At 47.8% G+C, this 15210-nt stretch overlaps 77 non-coding genes and 3 pseudogenes across 77 annotated transcripts in view; all 80 read left to right on the forward strand.

Annotated features, from left to right (window-relative positions):
• Positions 1-14, forward strand: part of LOC148982135 (5S ribosomal RNA) — a 119-nt gene extending 105 nt beyond the window's left edge. Inside the window, exon 1 of the ribosomal RNA XR_016165467.1 lies at positions 1-14. This exon is cut by the window's left edge and continues 105 nt beyond it. This is a non-coding gene — a ribosomal RNA (5S ribosomal RNA).
• A 167-nt stretch (positions 15-181) lies between these two features.
• On the forward strand, positions 182-300 carry LOC148982136 (5S ribosomal RNA). The gene has a single exon (XR_016156310.1). It is a non-coding gene; the product is annotated as a 5S ribosomal RNA (ribosomal RNA).
• A 63-nt stretch (positions 301-363) lies between these two features.
• On the forward strand, positions 364-482 carry LOC148982137 (5S ribosomal RNA). The gene has a single exon (XR_016166289.1). It is a non-coding gene; the product is annotated as a 5S ribosomal RNA (ribosomal RNA).
• Positions 483-545: 63 nt separating this feature from the next.
• Positions 546-664, forward strand: LOC148982138 (5S ribosomal RNA). Its single transcript, XR_016165478.1, has one exon. It is a non-coding gene; the product is annotated as a 5S ribosomal RNA (ribosomal RNA).
• Positions 665-830: 166 nt separating this feature from the next.
• On the forward strand, positions 831-949 carry LOC148982139 (5S ribosomal RNA). Its single transcript, XR_016163144.1, has one exon. It is a non-coding gene; the product is annotated as a 5S ribosomal RNA (ribosomal RNA).
• A 63-nt stretch (positions 950-1012) lies between these two features.
• Positions 1013-1131, forward strand: LOC148982140 (5S ribosomal RNA). The gene has a single exon (XR_016166300.1). It is a non-coding gene; the product is annotated as a 5S ribosomal RNA (ribosomal RNA).
• Positions 1132-1194: 63 nt separating this feature from the next.
• LOC148982141 (5S ribosomal RNA) lies at positions 1195-1313 on the forward strand. Its single transcript, XR_016160430.1, has one exon. It is a non-coding gene; the product is annotated as a 5S ribosomal RNA (ribosomal RNA).
• A 63-nt stretch (positions 1314-1376) lies between these two features.
• Positions 1377-1494, forward strand: LOC148982142 (5S ribosomal RNA). The gene has a single exon (XR_016163845.1). It is a non-coding gene; the product is annotated as a 5S ribosomal RNA (ribosomal RNA).
• A 63-nt stretch (positions 1495-1557) lies between these two features.
• Positions 1558-1676, forward strand: LOC148982143 (5S ribosomal RNA). The gene has a single exon (XR_016156322.1). It is a non-coding gene; the product is annotated as a 5S ribosomal RNA (ribosomal RNA).
• A 63-nt stretch (positions 1677-1739) lies between these two features.
• Positions 1740-1858, forward strand: LOC148982144 (5S ribosomal RNA). Its single transcript, XR_016163092.1, has one exon. It is a non-coding gene; the product is annotated as a 5S ribosomal RNA (ribosomal RNA).
• A 63-nt stretch (positions 1859-1921) lies between these two features.
• On the forward strand, positions 1922-2040 carry LOC148982145 (5S ribosomal RNA). Its single transcript, XR_016165489.1, has one exon. It is a non-coding gene; the product is annotated as a 5S ribosomal RNA (ribosomal RNA).
• A 63-nt stretch (positions 2041-2103) lies between these two features.
• On the forward strand, positions 2104-2222 carry LOC148982146 (5S ribosomal RNA). Its single transcript, XR_016156333.1, has one exon. It is a non-coding gene; the product is annotated as a 5S ribosomal RNA (ribosomal RNA).
• A 63-nt stretch (positions 2223-2285) lies between these two features.
• On the forward strand, positions 2286-2404 carry LOC148982147 (5S ribosomal RNA). The gene has a single exon (XR_016156344.1). It is a non-coding gene; the product is annotated as a 5S ribosomal RNA (ribosomal RNA).
• Positions 2405-2467: 63 nt separating this feature from the next.
• LOC148982148 (5S ribosomal RNA) lies at positions 2468-2586 on the forward strand. Its single transcript, XR_016156355.1, has one exon. It is a non-coding gene; the product is annotated as a 5S ribosomal RNA (ribosomal RNA).
• A 63-nt stretch (positions 2587-2649) lies between these two features.
• On the forward strand, positions 2650-2768 carry LOC148982149 (5S ribosomal RNA). The gene has a single exon (XR_016161192.1). It is a non-coding gene; the product is annotated as a 5S ribosomal RNA (ribosomal RNA).
• A 168-nt stretch (positions 2769-2936) lies between these two features.
• On the forward strand, positions 2937-3055 carry LOC148982150 (5S ribosomal RNA). Its single transcript, XR_016156366.1, has one exon. It is a non-coding gene; the product is annotated as a 5S ribosomal RNA (ribosomal RNA).
• A 63-nt stretch (positions 3056-3118) lies between these two features.
• On the forward strand, positions 3119-3237 carry LOC148982151 (5S ribosomal RNA). Its single transcript, XR_016160431.1, has one exon. It is a non-coding gene; the product is annotated as a 5S ribosomal RNA (ribosomal RNA).
• A 63-nt stretch (positions 3238-3300) lies between these two features.
• LOC148982152 (5S ribosomal RNA) lies at positions 3301-3419 on the forward strand. Its single transcript, XR_016156377.1, has one exon. It is a non-coding gene; the product is annotated as a 5S ribosomal RNA (ribosomal RNA).
• A 63-nt stretch (positions 3420-3482) lies between these two features.
• Positions 3483-3601, forward strand: LOC148982153 (5S ribosomal RNA). The gene has a single exon (XR_016156388.1). It is a non-coding gene; the product is annotated as a 5S ribosomal RNA (ribosomal RNA).
• A 63-nt stretch (positions 3602-3664) lies between these two features.
• Positions 3665-3783, forward strand: LOC148982154 (5S ribosomal RNA). The gene has a single exon (XR_016156400.1). It is a non-coding gene; the product is annotated as a 5S ribosomal RNA (ribosomal RNA).
• A 63-nt stretch (positions 3784-3846) lies between these two features.
• On the forward strand, positions 3847-3965 carry LOC148982155 (5S ribosomal RNA). The gene has a single exon (XR_016160432.1). It is a non-coding gene; the product is annotated as a 5S ribosomal RNA (ribosomal RNA).
• A 63-nt stretch (positions 3966-4028) lies between these two features.
• LOC148982156 (5S ribosomal RNA) lies at positions 4029-4147 on the forward strand. Its single transcript, XR_016156411.1, has one exon. It is a non-coding gene; the product is annotated as a 5S ribosomal RNA (ribosomal RNA).
• Positions 4148-4210: 63 nt separating this feature from the next.
• LOC148982157 (5S ribosomal RNA) lies at positions 4211-4329 on the forward strand. The gene has a single exon (XR_016156423.1). It is a non-coding gene; the product is annotated as a 5S ribosomal RNA (ribosomal RNA).
• A 63-nt stretch (positions 4330-4392) lies between these two features.
• On the forward strand, positions 4393-4511 carry LOC148982158 (5S ribosomal RNA). The gene has a single exon (XR_016163714.1). It is a non-coding gene; the product is annotated as a 5S ribosomal RNA (ribosomal RNA).
• A 63-nt stretch (positions 4512-4574) lies between these two features.
• Positions 4575-4693, forward strand: LOC148982159 (5S ribosomal RNA). The gene has a single exon (XR_016165500.1). It is a non-coding gene; the product is annotated as a 5S ribosomal RNA (ribosomal RNA).
• Positions 4694-4862: 169 nt separating this feature from the next.
• On the forward strand, positions 4863-4981 carry LOC148982160 (5S ribosomal RNA). Its single transcript, XR_016156434.1, has one exon. It is a non-coding gene; the product is annotated as a 5S ribosomal RNA (ribosomal RNA).
• A 63-nt stretch (positions 4982-5044) lies between these two features.
• Positions 5045-5163, forward strand: LOC148982161 (5S ribosomal RNA). Its single transcript, XR_016156445.1, has one exon. It is a non-coding gene; the product is annotated as a 5S ribosomal RNA (ribosomal RNA).
• Positions 5164-5226: 63 nt separating this feature from the next.
• Positions 5227-5345, forward strand: LOC148982162 (5S ribosomal RNA). The gene has a single exon (XR_016160434.1). It is a non-coding gene; the product is annotated as a 5S ribosomal RNA (ribosomal RNA).
• A 63-nt stretch (positions 5346-5408) lies between these two features.
• LOC148982163 (5S ribosomal RNA) lies at positions 5409-5527 on the forward strand. Its single transcript, XR_016156457.1, has one exon. It is a non-coding gene; the product is annotated as a 5S ribosomal RNA (ribosomal RNA).
• Positions 5528-5590: 63 nt separating this feature from the next.
• Positions 5591-5709, forward strand: LOC148982164 (5S ribosomal RNA). Its single transcript, XR_016156468.1, has one exon. It is a non-coding gene; the product is annotated as a 5S ribosomal RNA (ribosomal RNA).
• A 63-nt stretch (positions 5710-5772) lies between these two features.
• Positions 5773-5891, forward strand: LOC148982165 (5S ribosomal RNA). The gene has a single exon (XR_016163954.1). It is a non-coding gene; the product is annotated as a 5S ribosomal RNA (ribosomal RNA).
• A 63-nt stretch (positions 5892-5954) lies between these two features.
• Positions 5955-6073, forward strand: LOC148982166 (5S ribosomal RNA). Its single transcript, XR_016165511.1, has one exon. It is a non-coding gene; the product is annotated as a 5S ribosomal RNA (ribosomal RNA).
• Positions 6074-6241: 168 nt separating this feature from the next.
• Positions 6242-6360, forward strand: LOC148982167 (5S ribosomal RNA). Its single transcript, XR_016156479.1, has one exon. It is a non-coding gene; the product is annotated as a 5S ribosomal RNA (ribosomal RNA).
• A 63-nt stretch (positions 6361-6423) lies between these two features.
• On the forward strand, positions 6424-6542 carry LOC148982168 (5S ribosomal RNA). Its single transcript, XR_016156490.1, has one exon. It is a non-coding gene; the product is annotated as a 5S ribosomal RNA (ribosomal RNA).
• A 63-nt stretch (positions 6543-6605) lies between these two features.
• Positions 6606-6724, forward strand: LOC148982169 (5S ribosomal RNA). The gene has a single exon (XR_016160435.1). It is a non-coding gene; the product is annotated as a 5S ribosomal RNA (ribosomal RNA).
• Positions 6725-6787: 63 nt separating this feature from the next.
• LOC148982170 (5S ribosomal RNA) lies at positions 6788-6905 on the forward strand (annotated as a pseudogene).
• A 63-nt stretch (positions 6906-6968) lies between these two features.
• On the forward strand, positions 6969-7087 carry LOC148982171 (5S ribosomal RNA). The gene has a single exon (XR_016156501.1). It is a non-coding gene; the product is annotated as a 5S ribosomal RNA (ribosomal RNA).
• A 63-nt stretch (positions 7088-7150) lies between these two features.
• On the forward strand, positions 7151-7269 carry LOC148982172 (5S ribosomal RNA). Its single transcript, XR_016156512.1, has one exon. It is a non-coding gene; the product is annotated as a 5S ribosomal RNA (ribosomal RNA).
• Positions 7270-7332: 63 nt separating this feature from the next.
• Positions 7333-7451, forward strand: LOC148982173 (5S ribosomal RNA). Its single transcript, XR_016162186.1, has one exon. It is a non-coding gene; the product is annotated as a 5S ribosomal RNA (ribosomal RNA).
• A 63-nt stretch (positions 7452-7514) lies between these two features.
• On the forward strand, positions 7515-7633 carry LOC148982174 (5S ribosomal RNA). Its single transcript, XR_016156523.1, has one exon. It is a non-coding gene; the product is annotated as a 5S ribosomal RNA (ribosomal RNA).
• A 63-nt stretch (positions 7634-7696) lies between these two features.
• LOC148982175 (5S ribosomal RNA) lies at positions 7697-7818 on the forward strand (annotated as a pseudogene).
• Positions 7819-7881: 63 nt separating this feature from the next.
• LOC148982176 (5S ribosomal RNA) lies at positions 7882-8000 on the forward strand. The gene has a single exon (XR_016156535.1). It is a non-coding gene; the product is annotated as a 5S ribosomal RNA (ribosomal RNA).
• Positions 8001-8063: 63 nt separating this feature from the next.
• LOC148982177 (5S ribosomal RNA) lies at positions 8064-8182 on the forward strand. The gene has a single exon (XR_016156546.1). It is a non-coding gene; the product is annotated as a 5S ribosomal RNA (ribosomal RNA).
• Positions 8183-8245: 63 nt separating this feature from the next.
• On the forward strand, positions 8246-8364 carry LOC148982178 (5S ribosomal RNA). Its single transcript, XR_016160320.1, has one exon. It is a non-coding gene; the product is annotated as a 5S ribosomal RNA (ribosomal RNA).
• Positions 8365-8427: 63 nt separating this feature from the next.
• LOC148982179 (5S ribosomal RNA) lies at positions 8428-8546 on the forward strand. The gene has a single exon (XR_016156232.1). It is a non-coding gene; the product is annotated as a 5S ribosomal RNA (ribosomal RNA).
• Positions 8547-8609: 63 nt separating this feature from the next.
• On the forward strand, positions 8610-8728 carry LOC148982180 (5S ribosomal RNA). The gene has a single exon (XR_016156558.1). It is a non-coding gene; the product is annotated as a 5S ribosomal RNA (ribosomal RNA).
• Positions 8729-8791: 63 nt separating this feature from the next.
• Positions 8792-8910, forward strand: LOC148982181 (5S ribosomal RNA). The gene has a single exon (XR_016156569.1). It is a non-coding gene; the product is annotated as a 5S ribosomal RNA (ribosomal RNA).
• Positions 8911-8973: 63 nt separating this feature from the next.
• On the forward strand, positions 8974-9092 carry LOC148982182 (5S ribosomal RNA). The gene has a single exon (XR_016156580.1). It is a non-coding gene; the product is annotated as a 5S ribosomal RNA (ribosomal RNA).
• A 63-nt stretch (positions 9093-9155) lies between these two features.
• Positions 9156-9274, forward strand: LOC148982183 (5S ribosomal RNA). The gene has a single exon (XR_016156591.1). It is a non-coding gene; the product is annotated as a 5S ribosomal RNA (ribosomal RNA).
• A 63-nt stretch (positions 9275-9337) lies between these two features.
• On the forward strand, positions 9338-9456 carry LOC148982184 (5S ribosomal RNA). Its single transcript, XR_016156603.1, has one exon. It is a non-coding gene; the product is annotated as a 5S ribosomal RNA (ribosomal RNA).
• A 63-nt stretch (positions 9457-9519) lies between these two features.
• LOC148982185 (5S ribosomal RNA) lies at positions 9520-9638 on the forward strand. The gene has a single exon (XR_016156614.1). It is a non-coding gene; the product is annotated as a 5S ribosomal RNA (ribosomal RNA).
• A 63-nt stretch (positions 9639-9701) lies between these two features.
• On the forward strand, positions 9702-9820 carry LOC148982186 (5S ribosomal RNA). Its single transcript, XR_016163716.1, has one exon. It is a non-coding gene; the product is annotated as a 5S ribosomal RNA (ribosomal RNA).
• A 63-nt stretch (positions 9821-9883) lies between these two features.
• LOC148982187 (5S ribosomal RNA) lies at positions 9884-10002 on the forward strand. The gene has a single exon (XR_016162454.1). It is a non-coding gene; the product is annotated as a 5S ribosomal RNA (ribosomal RNA).
• A 168-nt stretch (positions 10003-10170) lies between these two features.
• LOC148982188 (5S ribosomal RNA) lies at positions 10171-10289 on the forward strand. The gene has a single exon (XR_016156625.1). It is a non-coding gene; the product is annotated as a 5S ribosomal RNA (ribosomal RNA).
• Positions 10290-10352: 63 nt separating this feature from the next.
• On the forward strand, positions 10353-10471 carry LOC148982189 (5S ribosomal RNA). Its single transcript, XR_016156636.1, has one exon. It is a non-coding gene; the product is annotated as a 5S ribosomal RNA (ribosomal RNA).
• Positions 10472-10534: 63 nt separating this feature from the next.
• Positions 10535-10653, forward strand: LOC148982190 (5S ribosomal RNA). Its single transcript, XR_016160436.1, has one exon. It is a non-coding gene; the product is annotated as a 5S ribosomal RNA (ribosomal RNA).
• Positions 10654-10716: 63 nt separating this feature from the next.
• Positions 10717-10834, forward strand: LOC148982191 (5S ribosomal RNA). The gene has a single exon (XR_016163846.1). It is a non-coding gene; the product is annotated as a 5S ribosomal RNA (ribosomal RNA).
• Positions 10835-10897: 63 nt separating this feature from the next.
• Positions 10898-11016, forward strand: LOC148982192 (5S ribosomal RNA). The gene has a single exon (XR_016156648.1). It is a non-coding gene; the product is annotated as a 5S ribosomal RNA (ribosomal RNA).
• A 63-nt stretch (positions 11017-11079) lies between these two features.
• On the forward strand, positions 11080-11198 carry LOC148982193 (5S ribosomal RNA). Its single transcript, XR_016156659.1, has one exon. It is a non-coding gene; the product is annotated as a 5S ribosomal RNA (ribosomal RNA).
• A 63-nt stretch (positions 11199-11261) lies between these two features.
• LOC148982194 (5S ribosomal RNA) lies at positions 11262-11380 on the forward strand. The gene has a single exon (XR_016156670.1). It is a non-coding gene; the product is annotated as a 5S ribosomal RNA (ribosomal RNA).
• Positions 11381-11443: 63 nt separating this feature from the next.
• Positions 11444-11562, forward strand: LOC148982195 (5S ribosomal RNA). The gene has a single exon (XR_016156681.1). It is a non-coding gene; the product is annotated as a 5S ribosomal RNA (ribosomal RNA).
• A 63-nt stretch (positions 11563-11625) lies between these two features.
• LOC148982196 (5S ribosomal RNA) lies at positions 11626-11744 on the forward strand. Its single transcript, XR_016156692.1, has one exon. It is a non-coding gene; the product is annotated as a 5S ribosomal RNA (ribosomal RNA).
• A 63-nt stretch (positions 11745-11807) lies between these two features.
• Positions 11808-11929, forward strand: LOC148982197 (5S ribosomal RNA; annotated as a pseudogene).
• A 63-nt stretch (positions 11930-11992) lies between these two features.
• Positions 11993-12111, forward strand: LOC148982198 (5S ribosomal RNA). The gene has a single exon (XR_016156703.1). It is a non-coding gene; the product is annotated as a 5S ribosomal RNA (ribosomal RNA).
• A 63-nt stretch (positions 12112-12174) lies between these two features.
• Positions 12175-12293, forward strand: LOC148982199 (5S ribosomal RNA). The gene has a single exon (XR_016163065.1). It is a non-coding gene; the product is annotated as a 5S ribosomal RNA (ribosomal RNA).
• Positions 12294-12356: 63 nt separating this feature from the next.
• Positions 12357-12475, forward strand: LOC148982200 (5S ribosomal RNA). Its single transcript, XR_016160321.1, has one exon. It is a non-coding gene; the product is annotated as a 5S ribosomal RNA (ribosomal RNA).
• A 63-nt stretch (positions 12476-12538) lies between these two features.
• On the forward strand, positions 12539-12657 carry LOC148982201 (5S ribosomal RNA). The gene has a single exon (XR_016165523.1). It is a non-coding gene; the product is annotated as a 5S ribosomal RNA (ribosomal RNA).
• A 63-nt stretch (positions 12658-12720) lies between these two features.
• Positions 12721-12839, forward strand: LOC148982202 (5S ribosomal RNA). The gene has a single exon (XR_016156715.1). It is a non-coding gene; the product is annotated as a 5S ribosomal RNA (ribosomal RNA).
• Positions 12840-12902: 63 nt separating this feature from the next.
• On the forward strand, positions 12903-13021 carry LOC148982203 (5S ribosomal RNA). Its single transcript, XR_016156727.1, has one exon. It is a non-coding gene; the product is annotated as a 5S ribosomal RNA (ribosomal RNA).
• Positions 13022-13084: 63 nt separating this feature from the next.
• LOC148982204 (5S ribosomal RNA) lies at positions 13085-13203 on the forward strand. Its single transcript, XR_016156738.1, has one exon. It is a non-coding gene; the product is annotated as a 5S ribosomal RNA (ribosomal RNA).
• A 63-nt stretch (positions 13204-13266) lies between these two features.
• Positions 13267-13385, forward strand: LOC148982205 (5S ribosomal RNA). Its single transcript, XR_016163622.1, has one exon. It is a non-coding gene; the product is annotated as a 5S ribosomal RNA (ribosomal RNA).
• Positions 13386-13553: 168 nt separating this feature from the next.
• LOC148982206 (5S ribosomal RNA) lies at positions 13554-13672 on the forward strand. The gene has a single exon (XR_016156749.1). It is a non-coding gene; the product is annotated as a 5S ribosomal RNA (ribosomal RNA).
• A 63-nt stretch (positions 13673-13735) lies between these two features.
• Positions 13736-13854, forward strand: LOC148982207 (5S ribosomal RNA). Its single transcript, XR_016160437.1, has one exon. It is a non-coding gene; the product is annotated as a 5S ribosomal RNA (ribosomal RNA).
• Positions 13855-13917: 63 nt separating this feature from the next.
• Positions 13918-14036, forward strand: LOC148982208 (5S ribosomal RNA). The gene has a single exon (XR_016156761.1). It is a non-coding gene; the product is annotated as a 5S ribosomal RNA (ribosomal RNA).
• Positions 14037-14099: 63 nt separating this feature from the next.
• LOC148982209 (5S ribosomal RNA) lies at positions 14100-14218 on the forward strand. Its single transcript, XR_016156772.1, has one exon. It is a non-coding gene; the product is annotated as a 5S ribosomal RNA (ribosomal RNA).
• Positions 14219-14281: 63 nt separating this feature from the next.
• LOC148982210 (5S ribosomal RNA) lies at positions 14282-14400 on the forward strand. The gene has a single exon (XR_016156783.1). It is a non-coding gene; the product is annotated as a 5S ribosomal RNA (ribosomal RNA).
• A 63-nt stretch (positions 14401-14463) lies between these two features.
• Positions 14464-14582, forward strand: LOC148982211 (5S ribosomal RNA). Its single transcript, XR_016156794.1, has one exon. It is a non-coding gene; the product is annotated as a 5S ribosomal RNA (ribosomal RNA).
• A 63-nt stretch (positions 14583-14645) lies between these two features.
• Positions 14646-14764, forward strand: LOC148982212 (5S ribosomal RNA). The gene has a single exon (XR_016156806.1). It is a non-coding gene; the product is annotated as a 5S ribosomal RNA (ribosomal RNA).
• A 63-nt stretch (positions 14765-14827) lies between these two features.
• LOC148982213 (5S ribosomal RNA) lies at positions 14828-14946 on the forward strand. Its single transcript, XR_016163717.1, has one exon. It is a non-coding gene; the product is annotated as a 5S ribosomal RNA (ribosomal RNA).
• Positions 14947-15009: 63 nt separating this feature from the next.
• Positions 15010-15128, forward strand: LOC148982214 (5S ribosomal RNA). The gene has a single exon (XR_016165534.1). It is a non-coding gene; the product is annotated as a 5S ribosomal RNA (ribosomal RNA).
• Positions 15129-15210: the final 82 nt, after the last annotated feature.

Genomic DNA, 15210 nt, shown 5'->3' on the forward strand with positions numbered 1-15210 from the left:
AGGTGCTGTAAGCTTTATTGTTTAAAAAAAAAAAAAAAAGAGTCAATGAAATGTTTCAAAAATCCTAAATTGTCTTTTTTCCCCCTCAAAATTCCTGAAATAGTCTCTCAGTTTCTTCAGAAAGCCTGAAAGAGTCTCTTTTTTTTCTTCTTCAAATAGCCCAATTTTGGCAGCAGATTTCGCTTACGGCCATACCACCTTGAGAACGCCCGAACTCGTCTGATCTCGGAAGCTAAGCAGGGTCGGGCCTGGTTAGTACTTGGATGGGAGACCGCCTGGGAATACCAGGTGCTGTAAGCTTTATGTAGTTTACTACCCTAATGTTCTAACCATTCAAATAGCCCAATTTTGGCAGCAGATTTCGCTTACGGCCATACCACCTTGAGAACACCCGAACTCGTCTGATCTCGGAAGCTAAGCAGGGTCGGGCCTGGTTAGTACTTGGATGGGAGACCGCCTGGGAATACCAGGTGCTGTAAGCTTTATGTAGTTTACTACCCTAATGTTCTAACCATTCAAATAGCCCAATTTTGGCAGCAGATTTCGCTTACGGCCATACCACCTTGAAAACGCCCGAACTCGTCTGATCTCGGAAGCTAAGCAGGGTCGGGCCTGGTTAGTACTTGGATGGGAGACCGCCTGGGAATACCAGGTGCTGTAAGCTTTATTGTTTAAAAAAAAAAAAAAAGAGTCAATGAAATGTTTCAAAAATCCTAAATTGTCTTTTTTCCCCCTCAAAATTCCTGAAATAGTCTCTCAGTTTCTTCAGAAAGCCTGAAAGAGTCTCTTTTTTTTCTTCTTCAAATAGCCCAATTTTGGCAGCAGATTTCGCTTACGGCCATAACACCTTGAGAACGCCCGAACTCGTCTGATCTCGGAAGCTAAGCAGGGTCGGGCCTGGTTAGTACTTGGATGGGAGACCGCCTGGGAATACCAGGTGCTGTAAGCTTTATGTAGTTTACTACCCTAATGTTCTAACCATTCAAATAGCCCAATTTTGGCAGCAGATTTCGCTTACGGCCATACCACCTTGAGAACACCCGAACTCGTCTGATCTCGGAAGCTAAGCAGGGTCGGGCCTGGTTAGTACTTGGATGGGAGACCGCCTGGGAATACCAGGTGCTGTAAGCTTTATGTAGTTTACTACCCTAATGTTCTAACCATTCAAATAGCCCAATTTTGGCAGCAGATTTCGCTTACGGCCATACCACCTTGAGAACGCCCGAACACGTCTGATCTCGGAAGCTAAGCAGGGTCGGGCCTGGTTAGTACTTGGATGGGAGACCGCCTGGGAATACCAGGTGCTGTAAGCTTTATGTAGTTTACTACCCTAATGTTCTAACCATTCAAATAGCCCAATTTTGGCAGCAGATTTCGCTTACGGCCATACCACCTTGAGAACGCCCGAACTCGTCTGATCTCGGAAGCTAAGCAGGGTCGGGCTGGTTAGTACTTGGATGGGAGACCGCCTGGGAATACCAGGTGCTGTAAGCTTTATATAGTTTACTACCCTAATGTTCTAACCATTCAAATAGCCCAATTTTGGCAGCAGATTTAGCTTACGGCCATACCACCTTGAGAACGCCCGAACTCGTCTGATCTCGGAAGCTAAGCAGGGTCGGGCCTGGTTAGTACTTGGATGGGAGACCGCCTGGGAATACCAGGTGCTGTAAGCTTTATGTAGTTTACTACCCTAATGTTCTAACCATTCAAATAGCCCAATTTTGGCAGCAGATTTCGCTTACGGCCATACCACCTTGAAAACGCCCGAACTCGTCTGATCTCGGAAGCTAAGCTGGGTCGGGCCTGGTTAGTACTTGGATGGGAGACCGCCTGGGAATACCAGGTGCTGCAAGCTTTATGTAGTTTACTACCCTAATGTTCTAACCATTCAAATAGCCCAATTTTGGCAGCAGATTTCGCTTACGGCCATACCACCTTGAAAACGCCCGAACTCGTCTGATCTCGGAAGCTAAGCAGGGTCGGGCCTGGTTAGTACTTGGATGGGAGACCGCCTGGGAATACCAGGTGCTGTAAGCTTTATGTAGTTTACTACCTTAATGTTCTAACCATTCAAATAGCCCAATTTTGGCAGCAGATTTCGCTTACGGCCATACCACCTTGAGAACGCCCGAACTCGTCTGATCTCGGAAGCTAAGCAGGGTCGGGCCTGGTTAGTACTTGGATGGGAGACCGCCTGGGAATACCAGGTGCTGTAAGCTTTATGTAGTTTACTACCCTAATGTTCTAACCATTCAAATAGCCCAATTTTGGCAGCAGATTTCGCTTACGGCCATACCACCTTGAGAACGCCCGAACTCGTCTGATCTCGGAAGCTAAGCAGGGTCGGGCCTGGTTAGTACTTGGATGGGAGACCGCCTGGGAATACCAGGTGCTGTAAGCTTTATATAGTTTACTACCCTAATGTTCTAACCATTCAAATAGCCCAATTTTGGCAGCAGATTTCGCTTACGGCCATACCACCTTGAGAACGCCCGAACTCGTCTGATCTCGGAAGCTAAGCAGGGTCGGGCCTGGTTAGTACTTGGATGGGAGACCGCCTGGGAATACCAGGTGCTGTAAGCTTTATGTAGTTTACTACCCTAATGTTCTAACCATTCAAATAGCCCAATTTTGGCAGCAGATTTCGCTTACGGCCATACCACATTGAAAACGCCCGAACTCGTCTGATCTCGGAAGCTAAGCAGGGTCGGGCCTGGTTAGTACTTGGATGGGAGACCGCCTGGGAATACCAGGTGCTGTAAGCTTTATTGTTTAAAAAAAAAAAAAAAAAGAGTCAATGAAATGTTTCAAAAATCCTAAATTGTCTTTTTTCCCCCTCAAAATTCCTGAAATAGTCTCTCAGTTTCTTCAGAAAGCCTGAAAGAGTCTCTTTTTTTTCTTCTTCAAATAGCCCAATTTTGGCAGCAGATTTCGCTTACGGCCATACCACCTTGAGAACGCCCGAACTCGTCTGATCTCGGAAGCTAAGCAGGGTCGGGCCTGGTTAGTACTTGGATGGGAGACCGCCTGGGAATACCAGGTGCTGTAAGCTTTATGTAGTTTACTACCCTAATGTTCTAACCATTCAAATAGCCCAATTTTGGCAGCAGATTTCGCTTACGGCCATACCACCTTGAGAACGCCCGAACACGTCTGATCTCGGAAGCTAAGCAGGGTCGGGCCTGGTTAGTACTTGGATGGGAGACCGCCTGGGAATACCAGGTGCTGTAAGCTTTATGTAGTTTACTACCGTAATGTTCTAACCATTCAAATAGCCCAATTTTGGCAGCAGATTTCGCTTACGGCCATACCACCTTGAGAACGCCCGAACTCGTCTGATCTCGGAAGCTAAGCAGGGTCGGGCCTGGTTAGTACTTGGATGGGAGACCGCCTGGGAATACCAGGTGCTGTAAGCTTTATGTAGTTTACTACCCTAATGTTCTAACCATTCAAATAGCCCAATTTTGGCAGCAGATTTCGCTTACGGCCATACCACCTTGAGAACGCCCGAACTCGTCTGATCTCGGAAGCTAAGCAGGGTCGGGCCTGGTTAGTACTTGGATGGGAGACCGCCTGGGAATACCAGGTGCTGTAAGCTTTATGTAGTTTACTACCCTAATGTTCTAACCATTCAAATAGCCCAATTTTGGCAGCAGATTTCGCTTACGGCCATACCACCTTGAGAACGCCCGAACTCGTCTGATCTCGGAAGCTAAGCAGGGTCGGGCCTGGTTAGTACTTGGATGGGAGACCGCCTGGGAATACCAGGTGCTGTAAGCTTAATATAGTTTACTACCCTAATGTTCTAACAATTCAAATAGCCCAATTTTGGCAGCAGATTTCGCTTACGGCCATACCACCTTGAGAACGCCCGAACACGTCTGATCTCGGAAGCTAAGCAGGGTCGGGCCTGGTTAGTACTTGGATGGGAGACCGCCTGGGAATACCAGGTGCTGTAAGCTTTATGTAGTTTACTACCCTAATGTTCTAACCATTCAAATAGCCCAATTTTGGCAGCAGATTTCGCTTACGGCCATACCACCTTGAGAACGCCCGAACTCGTCTGATCTCGGAAGCTAAGCAGGGTCGGGCCTGGTTAGTACTTGGATGGGAGACCGCCTGGGAATACCAGGTGCTGTAAGCTTTATGTAGTTTACTACCCTAATGTTCTAACCATTCAAATAGCCCAATTTTGGCAGCAGATTTCGCTTACGGCCATACCACCTTGAGAACGCCCGAACTCGTCTGATCTCGGAAGCTAAGCAGGGTCGGGCCTGGTTAGTACTTGGATGGGAGACCGCCTGGGAATACCAGGTGCTGTAAGCTTTATATAGTTTACTACCCTAATGTTCTAACCATTCAAATAGCCCAATTTTGGCAGCAGATTTCGCTTACGGCCATACCACCTTGAGAACGCCCGAACTCGTCTTATCTCGGAAGCTAAGCAGGGTCGGGCCTGGTTAGTACTTGGATGGGAGACCGCCTGGGAATACCAGGTGCTGTAAGCTTTATGTAGTTTACTACCCTAATGTTCTAACCATTCAAATAGCCCAATTTTGGCAGCAGATTTCGCTTACGGCCATACCACCTTGAAAACGCCCGAACTCGTCTGATCTCGGAAGCTAAGCAGGGTCGGGCCTGGTTAGTACTTGGATGGGAGACCGCCTGGGAATACCAGGTGCTGTAAGCTTTATTGTTTAAAAAAAAAAAAAAAAAAGAGTCAATGAAATGTTTCAAAAATCCTAAATTGTCTTTTTTCCCCCTCAAAATTCCTGAAATAGTCTCTCAGTTTCTTCAGAAAGCCTGAAAGAGTCTCTTTTTTTTCTTCTTCAAATAGCCCAATTTTGGCAGCAGATTTCGCTTACGGCCATACCACCTTGAGAACGCCCGAACTCGTCTGATCTCGGAAGCTAAGCAGGGTCGGGCCTGGTTAGTACTTGGATGGGAGACCGCCTGGGAATACCAGGTGCTGTAAGCTTTATGTAGTTTACTACCCTAATGTTCTAACCATTCAAATAGCCCAATTTTGGCAGCAGATTTCGCTTACGGCCATACCACCTTGAGAACGCCCGAACTCGTCTGATCTCGGAAGCTAAGCAGGGTCGGGCCTGGTTAGTACTTGGATGGGAGACCGCCTGGGAATACCAGGTGCTGTAAGCTTAATATAGTTTACTACCCTAATGTTCTAACAATTCAAATAGCCCAATTTTGGCAGCAGATTTCGCTTACGGCCATACCACCTTGAGAACGCCCGAACACGTCTGATCTCGGAAGCTAAGCAGGGTCGGGCCTGGTTAGTACTTGGATGGGAGACCGCCTGGGAATACCAGGTGCTGTAAGCTTTATGTAGTTTACTACCCTAATGTTCTAACCATTCAAATAGCCCAATTTTGGCAGCAGATTTCGCTTACGGCCATACCACCTTGAGAACGCCCGAACTCGTCTGATCTCGGAAGCTAAGCAGGGTCGGGCCTGGTTAGTACTTGGATGGGAGACCGCCTGGGAATACCAGGTGCTGTAAGCTTTATGTAGTTTACTACCCTAATGTTCTAACCATTCAAATAGCCCAATTTTGGCAGCAGATTTCGCTTACGGCCATACCACCTTGAGAACGCCCGAACTCGTCTGATCTCGGAAGCTAAGCAGGGTCGGGCCTGGTTAGTACTTGGATGGGAGACCGCCTGGGAATACCAGGTGCTGTAAGCTTTATATAGTTTACTACCCTAATGTTCTAACCATTCAAATAGCCCAATTTTGGCAGCAGATTTCGCTTACAGCCATACCACCTTGAGAACGCCCGAACTCGTCTTATCTCGGAAGCTAAGCAGGGTCGGGCCTGGTTAGTACTTGGATGGGAGACCGCCTGGGAATACCAGGTGCTGTAAGCTTTATGTAGTTTACTACCCTAATGTTCTAACCATTCAAATAGCCCAATTTTGGCAGCAGATTTCGCTTACGGCCATACCACCTTGAAAACGCCCGAACTCGTCTGATCTCGGAAGCTAAGCAGGGTCGGGCCTGGTTAGTACTTGGATGGGAGACCGCCTGGGAATACCAGGTGCTGTAAGCTTTATTGTTTAAAAAAAAAAAAAAAAAGAGTCAATGAAATGTTTCAAAAATCCTAAATTGTCTTTTTTCCCCCTCAAAATTCCTGAAATAGTCTCTCAGTTTCTTCAGAAAGCCTGAAAGAGTCTCTTTTTTTTCTTCTTCAAATAGCCCAATTTTGGCAGCAGATTTCGCTTACGGCCATACCACCTTGAGAACGCCCGAACTCGTCTGATCTCGGAAGCTAAGCAGGGTCGGGCCTGGTTAGTACTTGGATGGGAGACCGCCTGGGAATACCAGGTGCTGTAAGCTTTATGTAGTTTACTACCCTAATGTTCTAACCATTCAAATAGCCCAATTTTGGCAGCAGATTTCGCTTACGGCCATACCACCTTGAGAACGCCCGAACTCGTCTGATCTCGGAAGCTAAGCAGGGTCGGGCCTGGTTAGTACTTGGATGGGAGACCGCCTGGGAATACCAGGTGCTGTAAGCTTTATGTAGTTTACTACCCTAATGTTCTAACCATTCAAATAGCCCAATTTTGGCAGCAGATTTCGCTTACGGCCATACCACCTTGAGAACGCCCGAACACGTCTGATCTCGGAAGCTAAGCAGGGTCGGGCCTGGTTAGTACTTGGATGGGAGACCGCCTGGGAATACCAGGTGCTGTAAGCTTTATGTAGTTTACTACCCTAATGTTCTAACCATTCAAATAGCCCAATTTTGGCAGCAGATTTCGCTTACGGCCATACCACCTTGAGAACGCCCGAACTCGTCTTATCTCGGAAGCTAAGCAGGGTCGGGCTGGTTAGTACTTGGATGGGAGACCGCCTGGGAATACCAGGTGCTGTAAGCTTTATATAGTTTACTACCCTAATGTTCTAACCATTCAAATAGCCCAATTTTGGCAGCAGATTTAGCTTACGGCCATACCACCTTGAGAACGCCCGAACTCGTCTGATCTCGGAAGCTAAGCAGGGTCGGGCCTGGTTAGTACTTGGATGGGAGACCGCCTGGGAATACCAGGTGCTGTAAGCTTTATGTAGTTTACTACCCTAATGTTCTAACCATTCAAATAGCCCAATTTTGGCAGCAGATTTCGCTTACGGCCATACCACCTTGAGAACGCCCGAACTCGTCTGATCTCGGAAGCTAAGCAGGGTCGGGCCTGGTTAGTACTTGGATGGGAGACCGCCTGGGAATACCAGGTGCTGTAAGCTTTATGTAGTTTACTACCCTAATGTTCTAACCATTCAAATAGCCCAATTTTGGCAGGAGATTTCGATTACGGCCATACCACCTTGAGAACGCCCGAACTCGTCTGATCTCGGAAGCTAAGCAGGGTCGGGCCTGGTTAGTACTTGGATGGGAGACCGCCTGGGAATACCAGGTGCTGTAAGCTTTATGTAGTTTACTACCCTAATGTTCTAACCATTCAAATAGCCCAATTTTGGCAGCAGATTTCGCTTACGGCCATACCACCTTGAGAACGCCCGAACTCGTCTGATCTCGGAAGCTAAGCAGGGTCGGGCCTGGTTAGTACTTGGATGGGAGACCGCCTGGGAATACCAGGTGCTGTAAGCTTTATGTAGTTTACTACCCTAATGTTCTAACCATTCAAATAGCCCAATTTTGGCAGCAGATTTCGCTTACGGCCATACCACCTTGAGAACGCCCGAACTCGTCTGATCTCGGAAGCTAAGCAGGGTCGGGCCTTGTTATTACTTTTTAGCTGGGAGACCGCCTGGGAATACCAGGTGCTGTAAGCTTTATGTAGTTTACTACCCTAATGTTCTAACCATTCAAATAGCCCAATTTTGGCAGCAGATTTCGCTTACGGCCATACCACCTTGAGAACGCCCGAACTCGTCTGATCTCGGAAGCTAAGCAGGGTCGGGCCTGGTTAGTACTTGGATGGGAGACCGCCTGGGAATACCAGGTGCTGTAAGCTTTATGTAGTTTACTACCCTAATGTTCTAACCATTCAAATAGCCCAATTTTGGCAGCAGATTTCGCTTACGGCCATACCACCTTGAGAACGCCCGAACTCGTCTGATCTCGGAAGCTAAGCAGGGTCGGGCCTGGTTAGTACTTGGATGGGAGACCGCCTGGGAATACCAGGTGCTGTAAGCTTTATGTAGTTTACTACCCTAATGTTCTAACCATTCAAATAGCCCAATTTTGGCAGCAGATTTCGCTTACGGCCATACCACCTTGAAAACGCCCGAACTCGTCTGATCTCGGAAGCTAAGCTGGGTCGGGCCTGGTTAGTACTTGGATGGGAGACCGCCTGGGAATACCAGGTGCTGTAAGCTTTATGTAGTTTACTACCCTAATGTTCTAACCATTCAAATAGCCCAATTTTGGCAGCAGATTTCGCTTACGGCCATACCACCTTGAAAACAACCGAACTCGTCTGATCTCGGAAGCTAAGCAGGGTCGGGCCTGGTTAGTACTTGGATGGGAGACCGCCTGGGAATACCAGGTGCTGTAAGCTTTATGTAGTTTACTACCTTAATGTTCTAACCATTCAAATAGCCCAATTTTGGCAGCAGATTTCGCTTACGGCCATACCACCTTGAGAACGCCCGAACTCGTCTGATCTCGGAAGCTAAGCAGGGTCGGGCCTGGTTAGTACTTGGATGGGAGACCGCCTGGGAATACCAGGTGCTGTAAGCTTTATGTAGTTTACTACCCTAATGTTCTAACCATTCAAATAGCCCAATTTTGGCAGCAGATTTCGCTTACGGCCATACCACCTTGAGAACGCCCGAACTCGTCTGATCTCGGAAGCTAAGCAGGGTCGGGCCTGGTTAGTACTTGGATGGGAGACCGCCTGGGAATACCAGGTGCTGTAAGCTTTATATAGTTTACTACCCTAATGTTCTAACCATTCAAATAGCCCAATTTTGGCAGCAGATTTCGCTTACGGCCATACCACCTTGAGAACGCCCGAACTCGTCTGATCTCGGAAGCTAAGCAGGGTCGGGCCTGGTTAGTACTTGGATGGGAGACCGCCTGGGAATACCAGGTGCTGTAAGCTTTATGTAGTTTACTACCCTAATGTTCTAACCATTCAAATAGCCCAATTTTGGCAGCAGATTTCGCTTACGGCCATACCACCTTGAGAACGCCCGAACTCGTCTGATCTCGGAAGCTAAGCAGGGTCGGGCCTGGTTAGTACTTGGATGGGAGACCGCCTGGGAATACCAGGTGCTGTAAGCTTAATATAGTTTACTACCCTAATGTTCTAACCATTCAAATAGCCCAATTTTGGCAGCAGATTTCGCTTACGGCCATACCACCTTGAGAACGCCCGAACTCGTCTGATCTCGGAAGCTAAGCAGGGTCGGGCCTGGTTAGTACTTGGATGGGAGACCGCCTGGGAATACCAGGTGCTGTAAGCTTTATGTAGTTTACTACCCTAATGTTCTAACCATTCAAATAGCCCAATTTTGGCAGCAGATTTCGCTTACGGCCATACCACCTTGAGAACGCCCGAACTCGTCTGATCTCGGAAGCTAAGCAGGGTCGGGCCTGGTTAGTACTTGGATGGGAGACCGCCTGGGAATACCAGGTGCTGTAAGCTTTATATAGTTTACTACCCTAATGTTCTAACCATTCAAATAGCCCAATTTTGGCAGCAGATTTCGCTTACGGCCATACCACCTTGAGAACGCCCGAACTCGTCTTATCTCGGAAGCTAAGCAGGGTCGGGCCTGGTTAGTACTTGGATGGGAGACCGCCTGGGAATACCAGGTGCTGTAAGCTTTATGTAGTTTACTACCCTAATGTTCTAACCATTCAAATAGCCCAATTTTGGCAGCAGATTTCGCTTACGGCCATACCACCTTGAAAACGCCCGAACTCGTCTGATCTCGGAAGCTAAGCAGGGTCGGGCCTGGTTAGTACTTGGATGGGAGACCGCCTGGGAATACCAGCTGCTGTAAGCTTTATTGTTTAAAAAAAAAAAAAAAAAGAGTCAATGAAATGTTTCAAAAATCCTAAATTGTCTTTTTTCCCCCTCAAAATTCCTGAAATAGTCTCTCAGTTTCTTCAGAAAGCCTGAAAGAGTCTCTTTTTTTTCTTCTTCAAATAGCCCAATTTTGGCAGCAGATTTCGCTTACGGCCATACCACCTTGAGAACGCCCGAACTCGTCTGATCTCGGAAGCTAAGCAGGGTCGGGCCTGGTTAGTACTTGGATGGGAGACCGCCTGGGAATACCAGGTGCTGTAAGCTTTATGTAGTTTACTACCCTAATGTTCTAACCATTCAAATAGCCCAATTTTGGCAGCAGATTTCGCTTACGGCCATACCACCTTGAGAACGCCCGAACTCGTCTGATCTCGGAAGCTAAGCAGGGTCGGGCCTGGTTAGTACTTGGATGGGAGACCGCCTGGGAATACCAGGTGCTGTAAGCTTTATGTAGTTTACTACCCTAATGTTCTAACCATTCAAATAGCCCAATTTTGGCAGCAGATTTCGCTTACGGCCATACCACCTTGAGAACGCCCGAACACGTCTGATCTCGGAAGCTAAGCAGGGTCGGGCCTGGTTAGTACTTGGATGGGAGACCGCCTGGGAATACCAGGTGCTGTAAGCTTTATGTAGTTTACTACCCTAATGTTCTAACCATTCAAATAGCCCAATTTTGGCAGCAGATTTCGCTTACGGCCATACCACCTTGAGAACGCCCGAACTCGTCTGATCTCGGAAGCTAAGCAGGGTCGGGCTGGTTAGTACTTGGATGGGAGACCGCCTGGGAATACCAGGTGCTGTAAGCTTTATATAGTTTACTACCCTAATGTTCTAACCATTCAAATAGCCCAATTTTGGCAGCAGATTTAGCTTACGGCCATACCACCTTGAGAACGCCCGAACTCGTCTGATCTCGGAAGCTAAGCAGGGTCGGGCCTGGTTAGTACTTGGATGGGAGACCGCCTGGGAATACCAGGTGCTGTAAGCTTTATGTAGTTTACTACCCTAATGTTCTAACCATTCAAATAGCCCAATTTTGGCAGCAGATTTCGCTTACGGCCATACCACCTTGAGAACGCCCGAACTCGTCTGATCTCGGAAGCTAAGCAGGGTCGGGCCTGGTTAGTACTTGGATGGGAGACCGCCTGGGAATACCAGGTGCTGTAAGCTTTATGTAGTTTACTACCCTAATGTTCTAACCATTCAAATAGCCCAATTTTGGCAGCAGATTTCGCTTACGGCCATACCACCTTGAGAACGCCCGAACTCGTCTGATCTCGGAAGCTAAGCAGGGTCGGGCCTGGTTAGTACTTGGATGGGAGACCGCCTGGGAATACCAGGTGCTGTAAGCTTTATGTAGTTTACTACCCTAATGTTCTAACCATTCAAATAGCCCAATTTTGGCAGGAGATTTCGCTTACGGCCATACCACCTTGAGAACGCCCGAACTCGTCTGATCTCGGAAGCTAAGCAGGGTCGGGCCTGGTTAGTACTTGGATGGGAGACCGCCTGGGAATACCAGGTGCTGTAAGCTTTATGTAGTTTACTACCCTAATGTTCTAACCATTCAAATAGCCCAATTTTGGCAGCAGATTTCGCTTACGGCCATACCACCTTGAGAACGCCCGAACTCGTCTGATCTCGGAAGCTAAGCAGGGTCGGGCCTGGTTAGTACTTGGATGGGAGACCGCCTGGGAATACCAGGTGCTGTAAGCTTTATGTAGTTTACTACCCTAATGTTCTAACCATTCAAATAGCCCAATTTTGGCAGCAGATTTCGCTTACGGCCATACCACCTTGAGAACGCCCGAACTCGTCTGATCTCGGAAGCTAAGCAGGGTCGGGCCTTGTTATTACTTTTTAGCTGGGAGACCGCCTGGGAATACCAGGTGCTGTAAGCTTTATGTAGTTTACTACCCTAATGTTCTAACCATTCAAATAGCCCAATTTTGGCAGCAGATTTCGCTTACGGCCATACCACCTTGAGAACGCCCGAACTCGTCTGATCTCGGAAGCTAAGCAGGGTCGGGCCTGGTTAGTACTTGGATGGGAGACCGCCTGGGAATACCAGGTGCTGTAAGCTTTATGTAGTTTACTACCCTAATGTTCTAACCATTCAAATAGCCCAATTTTGGCAGCAGATTTCGCTTACGGCCATACCACCTTGAGAACGCCCGAACTCGTCTGATCTCGGAAGCTAAGCAGGGTCGGGCCTGGTTAGTACTTGGATGGGAGACCGCCTGGGAATACCAGGTGCTATAAGCTTTATGTAGTTTACTACCCTAATGTTCTAACCATTCAAATAGCCCAATTTTGGCAGCAGATTTCGCTTACGGCCATACCACCTTGAAAACGCCCGAACTCGTCTGATCTCGGAAGCTAAGCTGGGTCGGGCCTGGTTAGTACTTGGATGGGAGACCGCCTGGGAATACCAGGTGCTGTAAGCTTTATGTAGTTTACTACCCTAATGTTCTAACCATTCAAATAGCCCAATTTTGACAGCAGATTTCGCTTACGGCCATACCACCTTGAAAACGCCCGAACTCGTCTGATCTCGGAAGCTAAGCAGGGTCGGGCCTGGTTAGTACTTGGATGGGAGACCGCCTGGGAATACCAGGTGCTGTAAGCTTTATGTAGTTTACTACCTTAATGTTCTAACCATTCAAATAGCCCAATTTTGGCAGCAGATTTCGCTTACGGCCATACCACCTTGAGAACGCCCGAACTCGTCTGATCTCGGAAGCTAAGCAGGGTCGGGCCTGGTTAGTACTTGGATGGGAGACCGCCTGGGAATACCAGGTGCTGTAAGCTTTATGTAGTTTACTACCCTAATGTTCTAACCATTCAAATAGCCCAATTTTGGCAGCAGATTTCGCTTACGGCCATACCACCTTGAGAACGCCCGAACTCGTCTGATCTCGGAAGCTAAGCAGGGTCGGGCCTGGTTAGTACTTGGATGGGAGACCGCCTGGGAATACCAGGTGCTGTAAGCTTTATATAGTTTACTACCCTAATGTTCTAACCATTCAAATAGCCCAATTTTGGCAGCAGATTTCGCTTACGGCCATACCACCTTGAGAACGCCCGAACTCGTCTGATCTCGGAAGCTAAGCAGGGTCGGGCCTGGTTAGTACTTGGATGGGAGACCGCCTGGGAATACCAGGTGCTGTAAGCTTTATGTAGTTTACTACCCTAATGTTCTAACCATTCAAATAGCCCAATTTTGGCAGCAGATTTCGCTTACGGCCATACCACATTGAAAACGCCCGAACTCGTCTGATCTCGGAAGCTAAGCAGGGTCGGGCCTGGTTAGTACTTGGATGGGAGACCGCCTGGGAATACCAGGTGCTGGAAGCTTTATTGTTTAAAAAAAAAAAAAAAAAGAGTCAATGAAATTTTTCAAAAATCCTAAATTGTCTTTTTTCCCCCTCAAAATTCCTGAAATAGTCTCTCAGTTTCTTCAGAAAGCCTGAAAGAGTCTCTTTTTTTTCTTCTTCAAATAGCCCAATTTTGGCAGCAGATTTCGCTTACGGCCATACCACCTTGAGAACGCCCGAACTCGTCTGATCTCGGAAGCTAAGCAGGGTCGGGCCTGGTTAGTACTTGGATGGGAGACCGCCTGGGAATACCAGGTGCTGTAAGCTTTATGTAGTTTACTACCCTAATGTTCTAACCATTCAAATAGCCCAATTTTGGCAGCAGATTTCGCTTACGGCCATACCACCTTGAGAACGCCCGAACACGTCTGATCTCGGAAGCTAAGCAGGGTCGGGCCTGGTTAGTACTTGGATGGGAGACCGCCTGGGAATACCAGGTGCTGTAAGCTTTATGTAGTTTACTACCCTAATGTTCTAACCATTCAAATAGCCCAATTTTGGCAGCAGATTTCGCTTACGGCCATACCACCTTGAGAACGCCCGAACTCGTCTGATCTCGGAAGCTAAGCAGGGTCGGGCCTGGTTAGTACTTGGATGGGAGACCGCCTGGGAATACCAGGTGCTGTAAGCTTTATGTAGTTTACTACCCTAATGTTCTAACCATTCAAATAGCCCAATTTTGGCAGCAGATTTCGCTTACGGCCATACCACCTTGAGAACGCCCGAACTCGTCTGATCTCGGAAGCTAAGCAGGGTCGGGCCTGGTTAGTACTTGGATGGGAGACCGCCTGGGAATACCAGGTGCTGTAAGCTTTATGTAGTTTACTACCCTAATGTTCTAACCATTCAAATAGCCCAATTTTGGCAGCAGATTTCGCTTACGGCCATACCACCTTGAGAACGCCCGAACTCGTCTGATCTCGGAAGCTAAGCAGGGTCGGGCCTGGTTAGTACTTGGATGGGAGACCGCCTGGGAATACCAGGTGCTGTAAGCTTAATATAGTTTACTACCCTAATGTTCTAACCATTCAAATAGCCCAATTTTGGCAGCAGATTTCGCTTACGGCCATACCACCTTGAGAACGCCCGAACTCGTCTGATCTCGGAAGCTAAGCAGGGTCGGGCCTGGTTAGTACTTGGATGGGAGACCGCCTGGGAATACCAGGTGCTGTAAGCTTTATGTAGTTTACTACCCTAATGTTCTAACCATTCAAATAGCCCAATTTTGGCAGCAGATTTCGCTTACGGCCATACCACCTTGAGAACGCCCGAACTCGTCTGATCTCGGAAGCTAAGCAGGGTCGGGCCTGGTTAGTACTTGGATGGGAGACCGCCTGGGAATACCAGGTGCTGTAAGCTTTATATAGTTTACTACCCTAATGTTCTAACCATTCAAATAGCCCAATTTTGGCAGCAGATTTCGCTTACGGCCATACCACCTTGAGAACGCCCGAACTCGTCTTATCTCGGAAGCTAAGCAGGGTCGGGCCTGGTTAGTACTTGGATGGGAGACCGCCTGGGAATACCAGGTGCTGTAAGCTTTATGTAGTTTACTACCCTAATGTTCTAACCATTCAAATAGCCCAATTTTGGCAGCAGATTTCGCTTACGGCCATACCACCTTGAAAACGCCCGAACTCGTCTGATCTCGGAAGCTAAGCAGGGTCGGGCCTGGTTAGTACTTGGATGGGAGACCGCCTGGGAATACCAGGTGCTGTAAGCTTTATTGTTTAAAAAAAAAAAAAAAAAGAGTCAATGAAATGTTTCAAAAATCCTAAATTGTCTTTTTTCCCCCTCAAAATTCC

Source organism: Pimephales promelas, chromosome 3 (genome assembly GCF_988280905.1).
Source record: "Pimephales promelas chromosome 3, fPimPro1.hap1.1, whole genome shotgun sequence".
Taxonomy (NCBI): Eukaryota; Metazoa; Chordata; class Actinopteri; order Cypriniformes; family Leuciscidae; genus Pimephales; species Pimephales promelas.